This window comes from Montipora foliosa, chromosome 3 (genome assembly GCF_036669935.1).
Source record: "Montipora foliosa isolate CH-2021 chromosome 3, ASM3666993v2, whole genome shotgun sequence".
Lineage (NCBI taxonomy): Eukaryota > Metazoa > Cnidaria > Anthozoa > Scleractinia > Acroporidae > Montipora > Montipora foliosa.
In genome coordinates, this window is record NC_090871.1 from 56,399,580 (window position 1) to 56,409,579 (window position 10,000).

The 10,000-nt window shown below is 43.2% G+C and overlaps 6 non-coding genes across 6 annotated transcripts; 3 read left to right on the top strand and 3 right to left on the bottom strand.

Annotated features, from left to right (window-relative positions):
* Positions 1-5,051: 5,051 nt before the first annotated feature.
* Trnan-guu (transfer RNA asparagine (anticodon GUU)) lies at positions 5,052-5,125 on the bottom strand. The gene has a single exon. It is a non-coding gene; the product is annotated as a tRNA-Asn (tRNA).
* A 1,403-nt stretch (positions 5,126-6,528) lies between these two features.
* Positions 6,529-6,602, bottom strand: Trnan-guu (transfer RNA asparagine (anticodon GUU)). Its single transcript has one exon. It is a non-coding gene; the product is annotated as a tRNA-Asn (tRNA).
* Positions 6,603-7,006: 404 nt separating this feature from the next.
* Trnap-cgg (transfer RNA proline (anticodon CGG)) lies at positions 7,007-7,078 on the top strand. The gene has a single exon. It is a non-coding gene; the product is annotated as a tRNA-Pro (tRNA).
* Positions 7,079-8,118: 1,040 nt separating this feature from the next.
* Trnan-guu (transfer RNA asparagine (anticodon GUU)) lies at positions 8,119-8,192 on the bottom strand. The gene has a single exon. It is a non-coding gene; the product is annotated as a tRNA-Asn (tRNA).
* Positions 8,193-8,677: 485 nt separating this feature from the next.
* Trnac-gca (transfer RNA cysteine (anticodon GCA)) lies at positions 8,678-8,749 on the top strand. Its single transcript has one exon. It is a non-coding gene; the product is annotated as a tRNA-Cys (tRNA).
* A 598-nt stretch (positions 8,750-9,347) lies between these two features.
* On the top strand, positions 9,348-9,418 carry Trnag-gcc (transfer RNA glycine (anticodon GCC)). Its single transcript has one exon. It is a non-coding gene; the product is annotated as a tRNA-Gly (tRNA).
* The last annotated feature ends 582 nt before the right edge of the window (positions 9,419-10,000 follow it).

Genomic DNA, 10,000 nt, shown 5'->3' on the forward strand with positions numbered 1-10,000 from the left:
TTTTATTTGTAAACCCGTTAACCAATGTGTAACCGCAACGGATATTCAACCGTATTCCCACTCGGATCACGATTGCTTGACTCTGACCATTGATTTTGAAAGAATTGAACGCGGCCCGGGGTACTGGCACTTTAATAACGAGCTTCTTGCGGACGGTGTTTTCCAAGAGGAAATCGAGCGTTTCTGGTCAAATTGGGTTGAAGAGTTCGAAAATTTTGCTGACCCTTTTGAGTGGTGGGAGAAAGCAAAGTTAAGCTTTAAGCGGATTGCTATTAGACGGGCGACGATTATTGGAAAAATTCGGCGCCATGAACGGTTTGTTTTACAGAGTAGATTGGATAAGCTTCAAGAGCGGGCAAAAAATGGTACTACTAGCGATATAGAGCAATATCTCATAGCAAAGGAGGGCTTGAGGCAGTTCAAACATAAAGTGCCCCTGTGACCAAAAAATCAATTCATATTTTTCTTTGGATCTCAAAACTATGTTAACAAAACACTAAGTGACCCACGTTTTAAGCCTTGATTTCAAAAAGACACCTCTTTATTTCAACTGGAATTTTCCTATTTAATGGTCCGCCATTACTAACATTATGTTCTTGAGAGAGCTGGATCGAGGAGAAAATGACGTCAAAGGCTCACTAGTTTAAGAATGCAATACGTGTGTACGCTGCAAAATTAATATGCAGCACGGGGGTTTTGGGCTTTCAGACTTTTAAACTCACGCTTTGCTTAAATAATAAGCTGCGTTCACACGCTGAAATTTTAAGCTAGTGAGCCTCTGACGTCACGTTTCCCTGGATCCAACGGTCTGAGTTCCAATCGGTCAGTTTTGAACGTGAGTAATGGCGGACCGTGAAATCCAAAACTTACACTCAAAGTAAGCGGCCTTTGGATAAAAATCAAAGCTCAAAATTTTGCCAGTCAGGTGTTAAGCAAACACACTCTCAAAATCTGAAGGAAAAAGGAAGTGTTTTTTTTTATCACATGGGCACTTTAAGGAGTTAGAAGCTATTAAAATACGAACAAAAGCGCAGTTTGTCGAGGAAGGTGAAAAGAGTACTCGTTTCTTTTTTTCTCTTGAGAAATGTCGTCGTTCAGCATAAAACACACGTGTTTTAACGAAGAATAACGTGGATACCGTTACTGAAACTAGGGACTTGCTTGGGGAGGCCTTTTCGTTTTATAAACAGCTTTACACAGCGCAGCCTTGTGACGAAAAGGTACAAAGAGAATTCCTAGATGGAGCATACCCCGAACTCGTTGAGAATGCGCGAGACTCTTGTAAAGGAGATATTACAATTGGGGAGTTAAAAAGGGCTGTTGATGCAATGGAGAAGGATAAGTCGCCTGGTCTTGATGGCATCACTACCAATTTTTATAAGCATTTCTGGCACCTGTTAGGTGATAAATTAGTCCACGTCTATAACCATGCGTTTCGGGTTGGCCGCCTTTCCGTGTCACAACGGCGAGGAGTAATTTCTTTATTATTCAAGAAGGGTGACCGCACTCAGTTAAAGAATTGGAGGCCCATAACTCTTCTTACGACCGATTATAAGATTCTATCTAAAGCGCTTGCGAATAGGCTACATGAGGTGTTGCCGCTCATCATTCACTCAGACCAAACTGCCTCCATTAGGGGGAGAACAATCAATGACAATGCTCGGTTATTACACGATGTAATTGCGTATGCTAACACAACCTCTGTGCCACTTGCTGTTGTAAGTGTCGACCAGATGAAGGCTTTCGACAGAGTATCGCACGATTTCCTGTTCAAGTGCCTTAAGCAATTTGGCTTTGGCCCTTCCTTTATCCAGTGGATCCAAGTTTTATATAATTCAGTGTCAAGTTCCGTCAAGGTTAACGGCTGGCTAACTGCTTTTGTCCATTTAGAGAGAGGATTAAGGCAAGGCTGTCCGTTATCTATGCCTCTATATGTTCTAACGGCTGAATCCATGGCTATCAATATTCGCTCAAATCCAAGAATCCATGGTGTTAAACCCCCTGGTTCCGAAAACGAAGTTAAGTTATCCCAGTTCGCTGACGACACGACCCTCTTACTCACGGATGAGCAGTCCATTGCTGAAACCTTTCAAGTTTTCGACCGGTATGAACTCGCCTCCGGGGCTAAAATCAATAAAAGTAAATGCAAGGGATTGTGGAGCGGTGATTTTTCTAATCGAATTTATCAGTTGTATGATTTTGCCTGGTACAATGACTACATCCCGGAGAAAATTCTCGGACAGTTTTTTGGCAATGTGGACTGCTCTCTTTTAAACTGGAATGCCAAGATTTCAAAAATCAATAATGTCATAGCTGCCTGGCGTCAAAGAGTTCTTAGTTATAAAGGAAAGGCCTTGATTATTAACAGTTTATTAACATCGACTTTGTGGTACAATGTTACCTCGCTGTCTGTTCCATCTTGGGTTATCACGCAAATAGAGCAATCAGTGTACACTTTCTTTTGGGGCAACAAGCACCCTCTTGTCCCCTTGTCTTGGACATACTGGCTCTCTCTCTGAAGGAAGGGGGTTTTAACATTCCACGCCTTGAAACTAAGGTCCAAGCCTTTAGGTTGAACACTTTAAGAAGATTATTGTCGGGTGAGGACGCCCACTGGAAAGGTTTTACGGCCTACTTTTTACGTATCGCAAATATGGAACTTGGCAAACTACCCCTAGTACTTGAGTACCCTCTCCAACGCATTGACCGTAACATTCCAGCGTTTCACAAGGAATTATTGTCCGCTTGGGCTAAACATGAGCCTTGCCGTCTTCGCACAAATGTACCAACCATGGCCACGGACATCCTAAATGATCCACTCTTTCTTAACAGGCATATTACTCACCATGATGAGCTACTGTTTTTCAAGGATTGGGTTGCAGCAGGGGTTATAAAGATAAGAGATATTTGTTACGACGTAGTTTCTGGCTTTTTACCTGTCAGGACTGTTCACGAGATCTTGGCTGGCCAGTTAGGGAATGATGGTCGTACTTTATACAGAACGTCCCGAGAGTTGAATAAGATCTTATCCGCGATCCCTCAGCATTGGACGAAACAGATATGCTCGAAGCGAAGAAGAACAGCCCTTACTCTACAACCCTGTTTTGCGATCCGCACTGCAGGCGCAGGTCAAACTCCGACGGATATCGTATCTTACAAGACGAGGCATTTTTATGGTCAATTGCATGATCGGAATACGCCAGTTGTTCCCGCAATAGATCGATGGAAAGCATCCCTTCAGCCTGAGCCTGCCTTTACCTCCAAGCAGTGGAAGACCCTATACTCACCGTTGGTAAGCAATAAGCAGGGAGACACCAATTGGAAGATTGCTCATCGGGTGCTTCCTACAGCCCTCTCTCTAAATAGGATGGGAATACTGGACACGCCCAATTGCCATCGCTGTGGTTCTATCGCTGATATTGAACACGCCTTGCTTGAATGTAGAGCTGTGGATACCTTTTGGAGATATGTCGATCAGTTTATCCGAAAAATTTCAGAGAATAAATTGGTGCTCTCTCCAGCTATTAAGATCTTAGGAAAGGTGCCTTCAAGGGGTGATCCTCTCAGTGAAAGAGCTGTGGCTTTGATCAACTGGGCTCTTACTATTGCGAGATGTGCTATATACAAGTCGGCTACTCATCATAGGCTAGACAATGATTGTGTGCCACCGGAAGCTATCTTTTCTGCAAGTGTTAAAGCGCATTTAAAATATCAGTTTAAATTGTATTCGTGTCGTAATTTAGGACACCTCTTTCCTACAGATTGGTGTATTAGGTAAGCTTTTGCTAAGGTTGAAAATAATCGTCTAGTATTTAAAATGTAAATGTAACACCAGGAAAATGACATAGGCTTAAACTAATTAATTATATTTTTCGTCCATATGTAATTTTTCAACTCATATTTTTTAAGTGTAAATAAAACGCTCTTTTGAGCTTTTTAGGGAAAAAAAAAAGATTTTCGCTTCGGGTGCGAGAGGTCCCGGGATCGACTCCCGGACAGGCCCTAGTTATATACCCAACAATGTTCATACATTAACAACTTGCGGTCATTATCACGCCCCAACATACACCACATTCTTCTTTCGCCATCTGAGATCAACATATCAAGTTTATTTATTAATTTGGCCAGTTCTCCTCCCCCCCCCCCCCCCCCCTTTCGCATGATTAGTTCATTAAAGCCACAAACGTGTGACACAGGACCTCCCGTTGTTGTTCAAGATAAAAAACTTGAAGCAAGCATAGGATGCTCACATCTTGGTCGAGTTGTTTTCTAAACCGTAGAGCTGGATGACACGAAACTCTCTAACTCATAAGATCAAACGTTGACAAGTGGTCTTTTGACATTTCCATAGCTGGTCGATCGTGTCACTCTTGTGCCTAATGCTAAGGTTTCTTCCGACTTGATGCTCTCTTGAATGATACATGTGATTACAGAAGACGAGGTATCAAGGCAAAAACAGACGATGGAAATGAGAATTTCAAGACATCGCAGTGTCAAATATTTAAGTGAAAATCGCATAAATATCACTTACCCAACATGGTTCCGGGTAACCGGGAATATAGCGCCCACTTCGCATGCGGTAGATACCGGGATCGACACCCGGATTCTTTAAGGAGAGGATGTTGTATTGTTACCAAGTTTAATCATGTCATGTTTTCTAGTCTTTCGTTGTAATGAATAGCATTTTATCCCCTGTAAACGTCTAAACAAGATATCTATTCGTTCAAAGATGGAAACTCCTGTTCACCTGGAGAGTGTGAAATCACTAGAACATTCATGGCAAGTGAGAGAAATGGAGCCCTACGGCGGAATGAGCTCCACCTGCTGATTTTTCAGGAAAAGTGGATCCTCCATTTTTTAAAGGTATTAGTATTGACCCGAAAAACGCCCGTAATCCACTCTACAGATGTATAAAAATCGCTTTCAAGGCAAAGCCCTCACAAATTGACTCGCTTTGACGAAGGTGACGAAGTGATCTTCCGATTAGCCCCTTAGTCATGGCCAACTTTGACTTGTTTGCCTACAGCTGGCCTATGCCAATCAAAACTAAGCGTCCCTGGGTGGGCTTGAACCACCAACCTTTCGGTTAACAGCCGAACGCGCTAACCGATTGCGCCACAGAGACAGGTCTGACCATTTGGCTGAGGAAAGACTCGACAGAGTTCCACTCTTCAAGTCCTGCCTAAAATAAAATGCATTTTTAAGGAACCTACACCTGAAGTCAAACGGCCATAACCCGAGGATTCTCATTTTGAACTCTGCTAAATCTCGTTTATTCCAGCCCAACTACCTGCGTGGTGATTAACAAATGACACCATTCAGACAAAGCACACAACATTACGACCAGTGGAATGGTTTCCTTTCAACTCTCGCTCTAGTAATTTGCAACACAAAGTGCGTGACGAAAGCTTTCCATGTAAAGGCCTGTTGGTCTAGTGGCATAATTCTCGCTTCGGGTGCGAGAGGTCCCGGGTTCGACTCTCGGACAGAACCTAGTTACATACCCAACAATGTTCATACATCAACAACTTCCGTTCTTTATCACGCCCCAACATACGGCACACTCTTCTTTCGCCGTCTGAGATCAACGTATCAAATATATTTATTAATTTGGCCAATTCTTCTCACCCTTCAGCATGATAAGTTCATTAAAGCCACAAACGTGTCACACCTGACCTCCCGTTGTTGTTTAAGATAAAAAACTTGAAGCAAGCATAGGATGCTCACGTCTTGGTCGAGTTGTCTTCTAAACCATAGAGCTGGATGACACGAAACTCTCTTACTCATAAGATCAAACGTTGACAAGTGGCCTTGTGACATTTCCATAGCTGGTTGATCGTGTCATTCTTGTGCCTAATCCTGAGCTTTCTTACGACTTGATGTCCTCTTGAATAATACATGTGATTACAGAAGACGAGGCGTCGAGGCAAAAACAGACGATGGAAATGAGAAGCTCAACACATCACGGTGCCAAACATTTAAGTGCAAATCGCATAAATATCACTTACACCGCATGGTTCCGGCAAGCTGGGAATATAGCGCCCACTTCATATGCGGAAGATACCGGGATCGACACCCGGATTCTCCACAGAGAGGCTGTTGTATTGATACCAAGTTTAATCATGTCACGTCTGCGAGTCTTTCGTTGGAATGAAGAGCATTTTATCCGCTGTAAACTTCTAAACAAGATCTCTATTCGTTCAAAGATGGGAATTCCTGTTCACCTGGAAAGTGTGAAATCAATGGAACATTTATGGCAAGTGAGAGAGATGGAGCCCTACGGCGGAATGAGCTCCACCTGCTGACTTTTCAGGAAAAGTGGATCCTCCATTTTTTTAAGGTATTAGTGTTGACCCGAAAAACGCCCGTAATCCACTCTACAGATGAATAAAAATCGCTTTCAAGGCAAAGACCTCACAAATTGACTCGCTTTGACGAAGGTGACGAAGTGATCTTCCGATTGGTCCCTTAGTCATGGCCAACTTTGACTTGTTTGCCTACAGATGGCCTATGCCAATCAAAACTAAGCGTCCCTGGGTTGGCTTGAACCACCAACCTTTCAGTAAACAGCCGAGCGCGCTAACCGATTGCGCCACAGAGACAGGTCTGACCACTGGGACGAGGAAAAGATTCGATAGAGTTCCACTCTTCAAGTCTTGCCTAAAACAACATGCATTTTTAAGGAACCTATACCTGAAGCCAAACTCCCATAACTCGAGGATTCTCATTTTGAACTCTGCTACACCTTGTTTATTCCAGCTCAACTATCTGCAGTCCTGCAATATCCATTTGAAGAAATGCACTTTCCTTCGGTTCGTCTAGGTCTAACCATCGGTACCTCTTAAACGCCAATTGCCTCAACACAGCTACTTCACTCACGTGGTGATTAACAAATGAGACCATTCAAACAAAGCACACAACATTACGACCAGTGGAATGGTTTCCTTTCAACTCCCGCCCCAGTAATTTGCAACACAAAGTGCGTGACGGAAGCCTTCCATGTAAAGGCCTGTTGGTCTAGTGGCATGATTTTCGCTTCGGGTGCGAGAGGTCCCGGGTTCGACTCCCGGACAGGCCCTACTTATATACCGAACAATGTTCATACATCAACAACTTGCGGTCATTATCATGCCCCAACATACGCCACATTCATCTTTCGCCATCTGAGATCAAAGCATCAAGTTTATTTATTAATTTGGCCAGTTCTTCTCACCCTTCCGCATGATTAGTTCATTAAAGCCACAAACGTGTCACACCTGACTTCCCGTTGTTGTTCAAGATAAAAAACTTGAAGCAAGCATAGGATGCTCACTCACATCGTGGTCGAGTTGTCTTCTAAACCATAGAGCTGGATGACACGAAACTCTCTTACTCATAAGATCAAACTTTGACAAGTGGTCTTTTGACATTTCCATAGCTGGTCGATCGTGTCACTCTTGTGCCTAATGCTGAGCTTTCTTCCGACTTGATGCTCTCTTGAATGATACATGTGATTACAGAAGGCGAGGTATCAAGGCAAAAACAGACGATGGAAATGAGAATTTCAAGACATCGCAGTGTCAAATATTTAAGTGCAAATCACATAAATATCACTTACCCAACATGGTTCCGGGTAACCGGAAATATAGCGCCCACTTCGCATGCGGGAGGTACCGGGATCGACACCCGGATTCTTTAAAGACAGGATGTTGTATTGTTACCAAGTTTAATCATGTCATGTTTTCTAGTCTTTCGTTGTAATGAATAGCATTTTATCCGCTGTAAACTTCTAAACAAGATCTCTATTCGTTCAAAGATGGGAACTCCTGTTCACCTGGAGAGTGTGAAATCACTGGGACATTCATGGCAAGTGAGAGAAATGGAGCCCTACGGCGGAATCAGCTCCACCTGCTGATTTTTCAGGACACGTGGATTCCTCCATTTTTTAAAGCTGTTAGTGTTGACTCGAAAAACGCCCGTCATCCACTCTACAGATGAATAAAAATCGCTTTCAAGGCAAAGACCTCACACATAGACTCGCTTTGACGAAGGTGACGAAGTGATCTTCCGATTAGCCCCTTAGTCATGGCCAACTTTGACTAGTTTGCCCACAGCTGGCCTATGCCAATCAAAACTAAGCGTCCCTGGGTGGGCTTGAACCACCAACCTTTCGGTTAACAGCCGAACGCGCTAACCGATTGCGCCACAGAGACAGGTCTGACCACTTGGCCGAGGAAAGATTCGACAGAGTTCCTTTCTTCAAGTCCTGCCTAAAACAAAATGCATTTTTAAGGAACCTACACCTGAAGTCAAACGGCCATTACCCGAGGATTCTCATTTTGAACTCTGCTAAATCTCGTTTATTCCAGCCCAACTACCTGCAGACCTGCAATCTCCATTTGAAGAAACACACTTTCCTTCGGTTCAGGCTCGGTCTGACCATCGGTACCTGTTAAACGCCAATTGCCTCAACACAGCTAGTTCACTCACGTGGTGATTAACAAATGAGACCATTCAGACAAAGCACACAACATTACGACTAGTGGAATGGTTTCCTTTCAACTCCCGCCCCAGTAATTTGCAACACAAAGTGCGTGACGGAAGCTTTCCATGTAAAAGCGTTGGTCTAGTGGCGTGATTCTCGCTTCGGGTGCCAGAGGTCCCGGGTCCGACTCCCGGACAGGCCCTAGTTATATACCGGGGCATAGCTCAGTGGTAGAGCATTCGACTGCAGATCGAGAGGTCACCGGTTCAAATCCGGTTGTCCCCTTTTAATAACAGTCTTGGTTGAATGTTGTTTTCTCGTCCTTAAGGTCTACCCTGCTATTTAAGACGTTCAAGCTACAACTGGTTGTCTAATGGCAGAAATCTTGTCTCTCACGCTGGTGAGTCGGTTTGGATTCTCGGTCACACCGTATTTCTGTTCCTACTGTTTTTTTCTGTAATAAGGCCTCAGCAGGTCTTGGTTTGTTAAAATTAGTTGAATTTCCATTTTTGAACAAATATGTACAGGAACTTAACGAAACGGACATTCAGTCGTGACAATGGGGAAGATATCTGTTTACAAACATTGCTTTTGTTATTCAGATGTGCTAACCACAGGAACAAAAGATCCTTTTGTTTCGACAGCCAATCAGGCTTTGCTTGGCACATTAATGACAATTGGTGACGTCAACGATATCTTCCCTATACCTTAAGCACTTTGCAGGATCCTTTGTACTTGGCTCAGTATTCCTTCATTACGATAAAAACATTTTCTGTCAGCTTTAACAGATCCGTTAGGACACTTATCGAGCTCTGCAATGACAGAAACTACCGTCAGCCAGTTTTGTCCATTGTATTAACGGGTTACCCTTAATTTCACGCAAGCACTGGTGGTTCAGTGGTAGAATTCTCGCCTGCCACGCGGGAGGCCCGGGTTCGATTCCCGGCCAGTGCACACCAACACAGCGGCAAACCGTGTGCCTCTGCGTGAAATTTGGCATTTCCTGTTTGCACGCTGTTCAGATTAATTTTGTTGTTCGCCTTGCGGAGTTTCAGCTTGTTGTAAATCAGCAGCAGCCACAGATGAAAGAAAAAAGGACCGACAACAAATACAAAAATGGTCCTGGAAATGTTCGTTGGACCTTGTACGAGATGCTCCGCGGTGGCCACCAGTTATGATTGAATTAGTTGTTGTTGATTTATACCTATTTTTTTTTTCAATTTGTTGCTTTGACTACTACAAAATTAAATTTGTAAAGTTTTTTTAATGCTGACAGAGATGACCCTTAAGTCTATTCGTTGTTTATCGATTTTATTTAGCTTATAATACTACTGCTTAAGACGTTAATTCTCGATTTCAACTTGTAGAGCTGAGAGGATCACTTAAATCTCAAGCTACATGTAAAAGTCAAGCGCCTGCATGAAAATGAAAATGTTTGGTTTGGAAGTACATTTCAATTTTACTTTCAATAAATGTGTGGTTGACTAGGGCCCTTTTTGCGATATTTGGTGTGTTCCTTTGGGATGATCTGGATCA